Source organism: Pipra filicauda, unplaced genomic scaffold, assembly GCF_003945595.2.
Source record: "Pipra filicauda isolate LSUMZ 115617 unplaced genomic scaffold, ASM394559v2 scaffold196_size3971931_pilon, whole genome shotgun sequence".
Classification (NCBI taxonomy): domain Eukaryota; kingdom Metazoa; phylum Chordata; class Aves; order Passeriformes; family Pipridae; genus Pipra; species Pipra filicauda.
The window spans coordinates 824,996-840,257 of NW_024104305.1; positions in this window are offsets into that span (position 1 = coordinate 824,996).

A 15,262-nucleotide genomic window follows, 5' to 3' on the forward strand; every position below is an offset into this window, starting at 1 on the left:
TGAAAAAAATCTCTTTACTCTGATCCAGGGAATGTTGTTCTCTATGTGTTTGGGGGGGGGGGGTATTTTAACAGAGATGAGTTGGAATCGAAATACCTACTACAGAACGGCAGATAACCTAAGCCTCTAATTACCTGGAAAACTTCAGGCTGAACATGCAGCACTGTAATTACCTCAAAATTACTACCTGAGTCTGGACAAAATATTTTTCTTTGGCATTTTTCTTTATGCCTCTAGCTTGAAAGAGAAATTAAACCTGCAAATGCCGGAGGTGCTGTCAAAACAAGGCAATCGAAGCAAGAAACAAGCTGCTTTTTAATTTCTATAGATTTTTTTCAAACTTTTCCAACTTATTTTCTGTAAAAGAACTGCAACATCCTACATCATTTGCTATTGATCTTAATTAAACTCCAAGGTATGGAGCTGGGAGGTGAAATCCACAGATAAAAAAAAGACCAGAATCTGGAAGTAGACAGCACTGAGGTACCAACACACTGGGAAGTATTTCAGCCTCTGTTCTAGTCCTGAGGGCAGAGTGAAATAGAGGGCCTTGCAATTGGCTGACTGAGATCATTTCTAAAGAGACCTCTGGGATATATCTGTGATGTGTGGTTTTTCTTCAGTCACCCCTAGACACAAACATAGGAGGTGATTGGTCATGGGCTGTTTACATCAAGTAGGTAAGAAAGAAATGCTGAGCTGTCAGTGATCCTAAACCATTTATAAAGGTAAATTGGCCTGGTACCAGTGAACTCTTAATGTCTGGCCATGAATGGATCCCAACAGAGGGCTTGAGTGTTTTCTGGTCAACTGGATTTCAGAGGAGCTCAGACATTGGTTCTAGTTTTGATTTGATGGTGGGCACTAGTGGACTCCTAACAGCTCTTTAGATATGACTGATGAATAAGAGTCTGTGCTCAGAAAACACAAGGGAGTGTTCAAAGTGGAAACATGTTCTACTTTGACATATGCTCATTGACAGTTGTAAACCACTTTTCTCTACTGTGAGACTGGCCTGCAGGCATCTAGAAGGAGCACAGAACGAAGGAACTCGAGTTTCCCTGAGGGCAGACTGATCATCTGATCTTAAAACTTGATCACCATTAGCAGTCAGTGTAATGATAGTTGGTTGCAGACATCTTACATTAATTTTCAATAAACTTGTCTAGGTACAAAACCTGTAGTCTGATCTTTCTTTCAAAGCAGAAAGGGTAGTACCTGAACATACTTGTGTGGTTCTGTTCTATGATTCTGTATAGCTGGGGATAAGAGATAAAGGCAGTGTAGGGATTTTCTGGAGTATGCTTTATCTAATGGGATTTTATTACTTGACTCTCTTATGTATTGTTCTTCAGATGTTAGCTTTTAGAGCATTAGAAAATATCTGTGGAATCAGATCAGACCTCACTCAGTGCTGCTCCAACCAATTTCCATGCATGTATTTTAGGCTGGCAGTTGTTCCTGAAGGCTCTGTGCTGGAGAGATGTGGTACACAGTCAACCCTCTTCCACTTAGAGAGACTGTTCTAGATGGACAACAGAATGGTAGATTGCTTTCATCAAAATTCAGGAAAAAGGAACTCTTTCTACAGCATAATGCTTAGGAACTAATGCTTCATGACACAACACTTGGTTTTTTAGAAGCTTGAATAACAATCACTTAACAGGCGAGGAAAAGGGGCATAAATGCTAGTTTTGATGCTTTTATAGTAATTTTACTGTTTCTTAAAGCCATTCACCACAAGTGATACTGTGGCATAATGTCAGCGGTATTAGTGAATTGAACAGAAGGCAACATGTCTGTTGCATTATGTCTTTGTAAGTAATATTTTCTTTCAGTCATGGGGCCAAGATTTGGAGGAAACAAAGTGAGGATTTTTTTTTATATCAGTCATTTTAGAAGGGAGAGAAAAGACAAGGAGAAAGAATTCGGCAAGGACTTTGTGTGTGTGTGGCAACCTAAAGAAATCTGCATGATGATGAAACACTGGCAAGGCTTCTCGGGTAGCTTTTTGGTTCACTACTCATTTATTTATTTATTTATTTACTTACTTACTTATTTTATTTATTTATTATTTATTTTTTTTAACAACAATTTTTATGCTATGAAAGAGAGTTGACTACTTATTAAAAAAAAAAATCTTCAGACTGCTTGCTTTAACTGTTATGTGATCCCTGAGAAAACCCAGAAGCGTGAAGGATGTTCATCCATCCTGAACTTCCTGAAGTATTTGAGAGCAAATGAGTAGATTATGACTTTCAAGCCTGAGCAGCCGGTGTCTGAGAGATCCAGCTATAGTGCTTTCTGGCCAAGAAGGGAAGAGCATATGCAATCCAAAGTCTAGAACAAAAAATAAATTAGAGTTTCTGCTTGAGTGAGTAAGTCCTCTGGAGTTGTCCTAAGAAAGAAATTATGCTTCTGTAATGTATGATTTAAACACACCTTTAAACAAACTCTTGTATCATAAATCAGTTGATTCAGGTAACGAAGAATGGAAATTCTACTTCCTAAATCCTTATTTTACTTAAATCTATGCTCATGTTTAAACATACAGTAATTACAGGCCTCAGACCTATTAAGTTACTTACAAATGTTTAGTCATTGCTTTCACAAACAATCTTGATAGAGGTCCTTTTCCTATAAGCTGTCTGTAAATGAACTCTGATGTCACTTCAAAGGATAAGTGGAGATTTGTAGTTGACAGCTTTCATGATCATAACAGTGATTTAGTGTCATTTTCATTCCAGAGTGTTGACACCTTTTGAAAATTTTAACAAATCCTGCAGGTGGGAAGTATGTATATGATAGAATTGGATAGATAAACTTAAGGGAAAAATGAGTAACTGCTTGATTTTTTTTATTTTATTTTTAAGAAAAAAATGATGTTGCAATCACTCATGTTTTTCATTATTATATCTCCTACCAGAAATCCAAAAATTTAAAGATGGTATTTAAAGTTGTATATTCCTTCTGAAAACTGGAAATAGTATAAAAATTTTCTAAATCAAGTTACAATAATTTTGCTTAAAGAAAACTTTAATAGTCTTTTCAGAGGCCTTGGAAAACACTTGTCACCAAAACATTAGGAAAAATTTAGCTTATAGGTTTGAACAAGAAAGGTCATGAAGGCAGAATGTAATTTTGAAGTAGTTTAGGCGTAGTGGAGAAAAATCTTTGCCACTGTGGATCAAAATGATTTGCTGAACCTGACATTCTGTCTTCATCATTGTTGGACTGCTTCTGTAATTCAACAGATATATATATTAGTATATGTGTATCTGAAATGATGTTGAGAAGGAGTTCTATAGGGACACCTACAGGATATTACTTTGAGAAAAGAGCTCTTTTATCTTTAAAAACACTTGATTTTTTTTCACAGTTCTAGTGGTAAACAATCTCTTCTCTACATAAACCATATATAAAATACAAACTTCCAGTTTAATGTAAAGGATTCAATGAGATATTTTAGTCATCCTGATATGACCACTAACTTGAATGCTTCAAAGAACAAGCAAAGTTCTTTAACTTAGTATGATCTTATTTACTTAGCACATGGTAAACATTTAACCTATTCAATTTGTTACATGTCAGATTGGTATTTTACTAGAAGCTTTCTCTTAGCTGGAGTAAATCTGCCAGAAGAATTCTCTTATCTAGACCAGCTTATGTTTTCAAACAAGTTCTCTTGTCAAATTTATTTTTTGAGGAATCTCAAATACAGTGTCACTCCCTGGCATTGCTATTTCTTGATTTAGTAAGGAGGGGAGAAAGAATGAAGAATAAGAAAATTAGATATTGGGGAGATATATCTTCTGAACTACTTTCTTGATGAGACAGGAAAGTAAAACCCAGAGATCCACCTACATGGACACTCTGCCTCTGACAGAGACCAATGTTGGATGCAAATCCAAAATGTCATCTGATTTTTCCTACTTTATTCTTCATGTTTTCAGCATGATCTGAAGAGGCAGACATGATATCCAGCTGCAGCTGTTATTTATCACTCTACCTTCAACTGAGAAGTGGGAATTTGCCTTTGACAACAAAAGATTCTCACAACACTGGTTTTTTCCACTCTGATCTGCTCCTGCTTATGAGCCAGTGTGAAATTGCTCAAGCTTTCTTTCTGCAGTTTCCACTCTGACCAATGTGCTGATCCACACTCTGCACCAAATGAACTGCTGAGCATTTCCTTTGCCATTCTTTGCCTTGCCATCTTACAGGCAATTCCTACCCCATCTAAAAGTGTCCCTGGACTAAGCAAGTTGTATCACTTGCTGGATACGACTGGGTTTTTTTACCAAGCAGAGTCCATACTTTTCTTCCTGCTCTTCTTGTCTATTTGGAGAATAAATTTACCAGCCCAGGATTGTCTCCTATTTTGTCTATAAGGTATTGGCATAATGAAGCTGTGCCTTTTGGTGCTGCCACAGTAATAGGAAAAGCTTTACAGAAGATACAGAAAAATACCTTCAGGACATAATTCGATTTCAACTGCCTGAAAATAAAAGAGCCAGAACAGGGAGTACAGCTAGTGGGGAAGTAGGTTGGAGACAATTTCATTTATGAAACCTTAATTATAAATTTGTCCAAATAATAGAGAAAGAAAAAAAGAAAAATCAGAACCAGACCATGCTGGCAATTCTCAGATAATGTATACATTTACTGGGACAATTTGGAACTGCTGAAGACTTGCTTAAAATACTCAGACTTGCCCTGCTGCAAAAGCTCAGCTGTCTTAAAAAGACTGGAAATTGAAGGAGGAACAACCATTAGTCAACATTTCAAAGGAATGAGACAAGCCTGTAAAAATATATATAATGTTATCATTGTCTGAAATTGTTTAGGTAGAAGATAGACAAGTGGATGGCAATTTATAACATGGGGCTGGAGAAATACTAAGGAAAAAATATTGGAGCTGATAAACTCTAAAGATCAAAAAACCCCAGGAAATCAAAGAAAATTAAATCTAATCTTAATAGCCTTGAAAAAAAAGAAAGGCAATAAAGGGTAAATGACAATGAGTTAATGAATTAAGAAGTCAGAATTAAGATAACAGCACAATTCTATTGAGCAGGGAAACAGAATGAAACTGCAGAAACTGCACTGATGGAGGTCCTAAGCAGAGGGCATAAGTGAAAAAGAGAAGGCAGGATAGAAAATAAAACAACACTTAAAGTTACCTGATAAGAATATTCAGATGTTTATAAAGTGGAAGCTTTTTGCACACTCAAGAGCCCTATTCAAAATGCATAAATGTGCTGCCAGCCTTGCACTTCTCTCTGTTAAACAAGGAAGGCTATCTTGCAGTAGCTGAACCAAGTTGGTAGAAAGATAATGTTAATGTGACCATGTTTTCTTTCTATTGCTGAAGAAAACTATCACTCCATTAAAACCAACAAACCCCAACCCCCTTTTATCCACTCTCACCACCCCCTTTCACTCCCCCACCATTTCTTAACTCCTGTTAGTCAACACAAGAATACCTTATCGAATAAATGACACTGTGGGTATTGGAGGTTCTATCCCCAGCTTTTCAGACTGGGCACTAGTAACTGCAGATGCAATGAACAAGGCAGTGCCTATTCACGGAATCATAGAATGGCTCGGGCTGGAAGAGACCTTAGAGATCATCTAGTTTCAACCCACCCACCGTAGAAAGGGACACCTTCCACTAGACCATGTTGCTCAGAGACCCATCCAACCTGGTCTTGAGCACTTCCAGTAGTGGGGTATCCCTCCACAAATTCTCTGGGAAACCTGTTCCAATGCCTCATCACTCTCACATTAAAGAATTTTTTCCTAATATCTAATCTAAACCTGCCCTCTTTCAGCTTAAAGCCATTCCCTCTTGTCCTGTCACTACATGCCCTTGTAAAAAGTCCTTCTCCATCTTTCTTGTAGCCCCCCTTTAGGTACTGGAAGGCTGCAATTGGGTCACCATAAAGCCTTCTCTTCTCCAGGCTGAACAATCCCAATTCTTGCAGCCTTTCCTCATAGGAGAGGCTTCAACAGGTCAATGTCCTTCCTGTACTGGGGTCCCCAAAGATGGATGCAGCACTCCTGGTGGGGTGTCACATGAGAGCAGAGTAGTGGGGCTTCCATCTAGCTAAAGCAAAGAGTGGGCATTGACATCTCTGTATTCACCTCAGTTCAAGCAAGGGAGGCTTGTGCTGTCTTGTTCCTGCTTGGCTTTTCTCTTTGATCACCTTTGACACTAAAACAGTAATGTGAGTGTCATTGTTCAGAAAGACTTCTAGTCCCTGTGCTTAATTGATTTACTCTCTTTACTTCCTGTAATGCTTGCACCGAAAGCTTTTCATACCTTCAAGAGGAGAAAAAAAAATAGATTTGCATTTGGCACATGCATAGATGATGTTTGGTTCAGGTTCCTTCAGAAAGAGGTGTGTATTTCTACCAGATTGATTTCAGCAGATCCTTGGTGACTGAGCAGACATTCTCATCTTTTTTTCCCCTCCTCCCCACCTTGAAGTTATGTACAAACACATCTAAACTTCAACTACTACTTATCACTTTGTAAAGGTGCTATTAAACTGGAAATAACTCTAGCAAGAAGAGGGAGAAGGCAGTTGGGATGGTGAAGTTTCTAGTGGTTATCACCTGTGTTTTCAAAAGGAGCTAATGAGAAGCTAAAGTACAAACTGTGGTATCACATCAAAAGAACACCAAGTAAAGCTGATAATGAATAACCTGAGAAGTAAATGATGGAAAGCAACAAAATGTGTGGAAGTGGAACAGGAGAATTGTCATTTTTAGATGTAAAAGGTACTGACATAGCAGACCTTCAAATGTTTATCTTTCTTCTTGGGGTGTCTGTGGTATGTGTCACTGAATTATTTCCTACCTAGTGTGGTAAGATTAAAGCACTGTGGAAATTTAGAAGGGAAATTATAGACAATACACAGAGAATGACCTTTATCAAGGATGCTTTTTTCATCACATAAAGTGCAGCTCCTTATTAGGAGGAAAAAACAGCATCTTACTCAGAGAAATAGTAGCTAAATGTGGAAAAGATTTTATTGAGTTCTGTAACTGACTTTTCTTGTCTCATATGGTAAAGAACCTATGTATACTTCCTTCCTCACCATAACAGAGGAAGATCATGTAGCTTGAAAATTATTGTTGCCTTGCAAGAGATGGGAAGATAAGCTCTTGAATCTATTTTTGTGTTGAATTAATGCCATAAACTGTTTCAAGTTAAATGGAACCACCATAGTAATGATATGTCTACCCGTGATTTTTTTTTCTTTCTGGTTCGAGCAGCTATTATTATTGAGGCTTGAGAAGAAGCCTAAAGCAGAAAAAATATTTGACAGTCACAGTTATTTCTGTGAACACAACACTGATGGGCTACAGTATGAGTGGACTTTGTAATTTTTTTTAGTTTGTTTCCACCAGCTCAAATCCAGCTATTCTTCTGCTTTGATCTAATGCTGTTGGTTCAGGTAATGACTTAAGATAAAAAGGTTGGAAGCCCTTGATGTTTATTTATTTCATGAAATAGAGCTTGTTGCCAGTCTGCCTTCCTACACAACTGGCATTTTATCATTTATCACCTGTGCAAATTACATAGTATGAAAGTTGAAAAATATGCGAGAGAAGACTTTGCAGAAGCCTGGACCTTTGCAAGCAACATTTCTGGAAGAAGGGGGATCATATGCTCCCTCAGGCAGAGTATTATGGTATAGCTGACTTCTGACTGATAGGTTTTAATTGGCTAGGTTATCTGAGCACTTTCCAGTTACTACATCTACATTTTACCATCTCCTCAATATCATTTCCCATCTGTTTTACCCTTTCACAAATGGAGAAGTAGGAAGGAAGCCACTCCAGGGAAGAGAAGATGCTGGTGGAGAGGAAGGGCACCCACACTCAGTGTCTGAGGCGTGCTCTCACCACCAAAAAGCTCTTCCTGTGTTGTAGAGTGATTCCTAACGTTGTAATGGACAAGAAAAGAATGGAATGAAGTGCGAAGTTTGGAGCTTATATGGAGGAGAGGCAAATTGAAACTTTAGTAGGTACCTTCTTCACCAGAGTAGGTAAACCATAAAGATTGCACAAAAAAAGCAATCACCAAGAAGCATGTGGTTAGCACCGTCAGTATAAAAAAGAGTTGACAAGAAATTTCTGGATATATCAGACTGGAAATTTTAAAATGCCCATAAAAGAAAACTGATATTCTAGTAGAAACTAAAATAATTGCCTCTGTGTTTCATTTCTGTCATCCTTCAAAGCTGCAAAGTGGTAAGAAATTACAGCATTAATGTTCCCACTAAAACTGAATGAAAGCTGACTCTATTTCTAAGGAGACATATCCACTACAGTAATACTGTAGTAAAGTAAGTAGTTGGAATTACGTTTGTAGAATTTATAACCCAAACCCAAACAACCTGAATCCTTTCAATGTTCCATTTCTATATTCATATTTTAATATCTCTGATGCTGATATTATTCTTATTTTATGGGCTTAAGGGAATGCATGCACTAGTTGGAATGCTTTCAGGGAACAGAATTTTATTTTTAGATCAAATGAATCTGACCCAGATAAAATCTGGACCTTAACTTGGCAATTACGTAGTTTCAAACAATGAATAGCACATCTGAGGAGAGAGATTAGTTGTTTTTTTTATTGCACTTGTTACTTGATATACCGGGATGTGTCAGCATATCCAGCTTGTATTAATGTATTAATTTGCAGAAAATTATAATACATAGAAAGCATTAAAATATGCAAAATATTAGTGTTTTGGGCATAATGAGCATAATTGATTGCATGTTGTATAAGTAACTCAGCAAAATTTTTTTAGTGGAGAAAAAGGAAGTGAAGACTTGTGCCCTTTGTGGGAAGGAGTGTGGCATTTTAGCCATTCTGTACAGCATTTAGCACTAACCCTGATTGTGCCTTGCAGGCACATCTGTTAAATGGTTTCATTGCATTATGCTAGTAATCTGGCTTTTCAACAGGCTGGCTGAAAGTAGTAAGGCAATAAAAAAAGACTGTCTAGTTTTAAATCTTAGAGTTGAATTACTTTAAAAGTTGAGTTATTAATGGAACTCTTGGGCTAAAAGGGATGTGGTAAGTGATGTCTACTGGGGGAAAGTGATGACATTCTCCTCCATGTATTTGTTCTCCCATGGTTGAGTGTCATAGTAGGGGTGAGTGGTCATGAGTTAAAATGAGTAAAGTGCACAAGTATTTCAGTGAAATGTTGCTTGCTGATGTGTTCTACTGCATTTAGGTCTTACATCTAGACAAATATTATTGGATTATTTTAAATTTCTGTTACTAAATTAAAAGAATGACAATAGAGTTAGTAACATTTGTTCCTGCTGAAATCTTATTTAGAATAAACAGTGACTAGTTATCATACTAACTTCCTTGGTTTAAAATGGAACGGTCAGCTTGGATTTTCAGGAATTGATGAACGATCTATTGCTCTTACAAATGTACCTTTCTTTAACAGTACAACATGTGGTATCAACATGCTATTGTACTAATAAATGCAATAAATAAGGGGAGGATGACACGTCTCCTCTAATAACAGTGGTTCAAAAAGATAAGATTTTCTTGTGAAGTAAAACCAACTATTATCAAGATTTACTCTACTTTTTTTTATATATGTGATGTAAAGTCCCTTTGGCTATCAGGCCTTGTGTGAGGTATGATATGTCTTTCTTAATTAATATGTTTGAAGTAATGCTTTATGCTGTGTACTCCTAGAAGGAATAGATTTTTTTTTAATATTAAGAAATTAAGCAATTAAATATTTTTCCCCAATTCCCTACTAACTTCTTTAAACTTCAGAAGAAGATTTAAAAAAACTACATGCAATGGGCATCATTTTATTTTAAAATAATAATAATAAAAAAAAATAACAGCAAAGCAAAACCTGAGTAGACTCTGTAAGGCAAGAGATCATTATCTCATTTTGAAGTGGAGACAATTTAATTTAGAAGTTCATTTAACAAGGTTAAAAAAAGCTTTCAAGAGATCTGATGAGACTGGTCAGCAGCTTTCTCAGTGTTAGCATTGTAATTGAGAGATAGGACCTTGCCTTGCAGACACAAAGTTACATTCCTGGTGCAGTATCTTGCTATACTGAAAATCTCTATTATTTTCAATGCAGACACTCAGATTCAAAGCAGCATTTATACCTTTGTTTTCAGCCACCATAAATCAGAAGAAACTCTTCCAGCTGTTAGAAGGGATCTTCAAGCAATTTTATAACCGAGGTCCAATCAGATAATGCTAATCTCTAAGGGGTACAATGGAGCATTCACACAAGAAAATATTAATATTGCTGCTCACCCTAGAGGTGACTGCATTTCAATTTGATAAATGGTTTATTATCGTCATCATCTTATCTGTCAAGCTTCGAGTGTTTTTTGGAGACTTTGGAGAGAATAAATCTCTATAGACATGGCTCATTGCCATTTACAGCAGTATGCCAAATGGCATATGCTCTATTAGACATAGTAAAAAAGATTAATTATCATATTTGATGGTGGTGGGAAAATCAAAACTTTTTTAGTAATTATTTTATCTTCACATACTTGTTGTAATGTGATGATTCCATAACAGTGACATGTCATTCCTGCAGCCAATGCCTCATCTTTTCCAGCCCAAGGTGCCTGCATCAGCTTCCATTGGCATCAGAGTAGATTAGTGAACTTGCATCACCTTAAAATGGCTCTAACAGCTCAATCAACCTCTGAGTTTTGTTGTTGTGGAAATTTGATAATCATTCAAATTGAACGGTAAACTGAATGTTTTGTTGTTCTGGCACTTACACACTTTAGAGTTAACTGCAGCTTTAATAGATAGAGTACTTCAAATACAACCAAGGCTGTGTAAAATTCTCAAGTCCTTAGAGATTATTTGAAAATTATGCCTGAGAAATCTTTAGCCTTGGAAAGTGGTAAACTGACATTTGAATGTAGCAAAACACCACAATGCTTGCCCCTAAACTGATTCAGTCTTTTTTATGTGTCTCTATGCATGCACACAGACAAATATGTAAACCTAAACTTCTTTTTTTTTTTTTTTTTTGTCTGTTGCTACGATTTGGCATTTCTACTGCCCAAAAGGGATTTGTTTCAGAAGGTATAATACTTGGCAATATACTTTTGTCCTTCCAGTGAAGTATGCTGCCCAAGCACCTGTAAGAAATAAGATGCTGTGTCACTTGTTTTACCAAAAGTGTTGGTTGAAGAAAACTAATGTCAAAATGAGGCTTTAAACTATATAAGCAAAACGTATTCAGCATTTCAAGGCCAGATGTCTTCTGCAGTTTTTTCCAAAATGTGCATTCTCTAATGTAGCTAACTATGGAAACTTTGCCTAAAATTGAGCCAGAGCTTAAACCTGTACTAAGTAGTAGTCATTCATCAACTTATGTTTTAAGTTGCTGATTCAGTTTTGAACTGCTCTAAATGTAGTTTGTGCCACAGTGTTGGTATCTCTGCCTTTGCTTTAGGCAGCTTGAGGAAAATGGCTGCGTCTGCACTTAGGTACAATTGGCACAGTAACGCTCAGTCCTCATTCCCTGATGAATCTGGAAAGGGGGGACTGCGCAGAAACTTGCTGCTCTTTCACATGGATTTTCTGCTGTGGGAAACTGAAGTACATGTTCATAAGTATCCTGGCATGCAGCTGGGCTGTGGTCAGGCTATGTGCTCAAGCACTGGGGAGGAGATGTGGCCAGTAAAACTCTGGGCTCTAAAATAATGTGTATTTCTTTTACAAGAGTAACCAAATTGCCTGACAAGACTTAAAAATAACATTTGAGGCTTACTTCTGAATATTTCCATCACCAAAAAAAAATCAAATAAAGCCTTTAAATACATATAAAATATTTCAGAAAACATTAAAAATATAATATTCTGTTTTATTTAAACAGAAAGACCATGATATCTCACCAGAGACTCTAATATTGGCCATTTCCTTACAGTTCCAGGTCAAATGAAAAGAAGTCCATATGTCACGTTCTTTTTCTTTGAACTTCTTCTTCTACTGCTTTCTTTCCTGATGCTCTTGTCTGACTAGTTAAATTGTTGTTTTAATAAAGTGATTCCAGCTCACTTAAAATAAAAGCTCATATAAAAGTTGATCGATATGGCAGGAACTTCCATAAAGCTTCTCCTTCTCAAATTTCTCATTAATTCAGGTCAGTCTCTTTGTCTTAAGCGGGGTTGAAAATAAACTATTGAAAGTGAGGACGGTTCATTTATCACAAACTTTTCCTATGTTTTCTGAACTTTACAGTGACTTTTGTTTCATATTTGGCAATGACACAATATCGGCCCCCAACACCCCTTCCCCTTAAAAAGTAACAAATAAGTTCCTTACATATGCAGGATGGTAGCATTAGAGTATAATGAAGGGTATCTGGAGTTAAGGCCTCTCTCATATATAGTAACAAACGTCTTGGCAGGTAGAAGAGCTGTGGTCTTTTTCTGGAAGAGTTGTTTTGTTTTTTCTAGAATCTGTGTATCTATGATCACATTCCCATAAAGACAGACAATGAGAGAAAGCAACATCAATGAAAATCCAGCAGTGGGGTGAAAGGACTTAAAAGAAGCCTACAAGAAGAATGCAGGAGTTGCAGTGCTGCAGGTTGGCACTTTCGGACAGAACCAAGTTCATTCAGGGAAAATGACTGATAAAAATCCCTGGGTGCTCACAGAGCCTGCTTTCACAGTTTGCAGTAACAAAGAGAAATGTGAGTTAATGCAAATGTGTTCAGACAAACCTAATGGAAACAATTACGTTTGCATCTTTTAGTCTCCTGGGAATTATTAAGGAAGATTGACAGTCTCTAGAGAATAAAGTTCATAGTCACCAATTTCATAGATTGTCCCAGGACTTCTTAGTGTGCATCAAATCAGTTGAGTTCACTCTGCTGAATTTCTTTAAACTCAAACAGTAGGCCAAATTATAGAGCTACAGTGAGGTTTATGCTGCCTGCAGTGTCACATTTAAAAGTTTCAATGTTATTACAGAAATTAGGTTATTCCCAGATTTATTTTGCATCTTACAAGTTAACATTTTACATGATTTAACCTGTGTGACTAGAGGTAAAGGTATGACAAATTCAATATTTGTCATATTCAATATTTGACATATTCAAGAGTGAATTTATCACATAGGTTAAACTCCCTGGGTGGTTTTAGAATAGGGTTGGCCCAGTGCTCTTTTTTGAGGGCGTCTGTAAGCAGAGAGGCCAGAGTTGTTATAAGTCTCCCATTTCATGTCCAGAGTAGGGCAACAAAGCTTATGAAGAGTCTGGAGCACGAGTCTTATGAGGAGCAGCTGAGAGAGGTGGGGTTGTTTAGCCTGGAGAAAAGGAAGCTCAAGAGGGGATCGTACCCCTCTCTACAACTACCTGACAGGAGGTTGTAGCCAGGTGGGAGTTAGTCACTTCTCCCAGGTAACAAGTGAAAGGGCAAGAAGAAACGGGCTCAAGTTGCTCTACAGGAGGTTTAGATTGGATGTTAGGAAAAATTTCTTCACTGAAAGGATCATCAAATATTGGAATAGGCTGTTCAGGGAACTGGTTGACTCACCATCTCTGGAAGTGTTCAAAAAATGTGTAGATGTGGTGCTTAGGGACATGGTTTAGCGGTGGACCTGGAAGTGGTAGATTAGTGGTTGAACTCAATGGTCTTAAGGGTCTTTTCCACCTTAATGATTCTGTAGTTTACTAGCATGAACTGCTTGTCTATTGGGCTTTTACTTTTTAAAAGAACCTTTTCGTGTAAAGAAAAGTGTACTAGTGTAAAGAGACAATCTTTACAGAATTACTTAAAAGCAGTCTTTTAAGATCTTTTGCACATTTAGTTCATCACCTTCCACTGTCCCTAAGTCTAGATTTGGCCCTTGGCTATACTGCAGCATGAACCCTGTAGTCTTGAAATAATGGCTAGTCACTAGAGAGCCATAATATTATATGGCAAAAACAGATTACATGAAGGCATTTCTGAGCATTTCAATGCCCTGACATTCTGAAATACCATGGGAATGTGAAGTGTCACTATGTATTGCTACTAGAAAGTGCTGCATTTGAGGGGTTTGTTTACAGTTTTAAACCTGTGAGTAAAAGGCAAGTTATATTTGACACTAGGTTACTGTTGAGGATGGTGGTATCTTTTTCCAATGCCTAATGTCAATTTTCCTCTATATTTTTTTTATGGCTAATTTAGTTATTTTCTAAACATTAATTCCAAGGATGTGCTATTATTACTTTCAAGATATGAAATTGAAAAGGAGTAATAATTCCCACTCCTAACTATTGTTAACATCCTAGTATATCCACAACTAGTCTAATCAAATGCTGCTTGACCTGTAACCTTAGCACTTAGCCCCATATGAAGCAAGAGATGAAAAACAAATTTCAAAGTTTCACACCTACTCACTGATTTTGTAAAATTTTTTCCAAGGAACTGTATTCTGAAGATAATTTGAATTAGTGTTTCAAAGAAATATCACATGGTTTGGTATTTTAGTGCTATTTTGGCTGAGAAGAAATAGTAGTTTTTGTTTTGGAAGCTGAGTTTCTTTTGGCTTGAGGAAAATATTAGCCTTTCTGTCACTGAGAACAGTAACTGATTAGATCTCAGATCTAATGCAATATGTGCTTAATAATCTTCTGAAAAAGAGAACATATTGGAGGCTAAATGTTTGTGTAAAATAGAATACTCTTTATATAAAGTTAAACCCTTCTGTTTACCATAAGTGCACACACCTGAATGTGGGTTTAATTCCCCTCCACACTCTGACCCCTGAAAATATTGTTATGTACAAAGCTTTCATGAACAAACCTATTATAAAATGATACCATGAATAGTTAAATGAAAACTTGAAAAAAAGCAGTTTAGTGGAGGACTGCTATATTTAAAATATGATCAACTTAATTTGTGAACATACCTGATTATTTTCATTTTCTCAGAACTCAAATTACCTTTGAAATAATCCTTTAATGTTGATTTTGTCCATCCGTATATTAGTATCTACTTCTGCTCTGGTATCTGGAGTTCTGTAAGAGTGGTTCTTATCAACACCACAGCTCATGGTCATAAGCAGCAGCTGGAAACAGAGAATAAAACATTGACTACCCATGGTCTTAAAGGTTTGACATGGGGGAGGTACTATTTATCTGAGTTCCTTGGCCCTATTTCATTCAAGAAATTAAATATTTTGCAAACTACTGATCAGAATCTAAGTGCATTATATACTTTTATT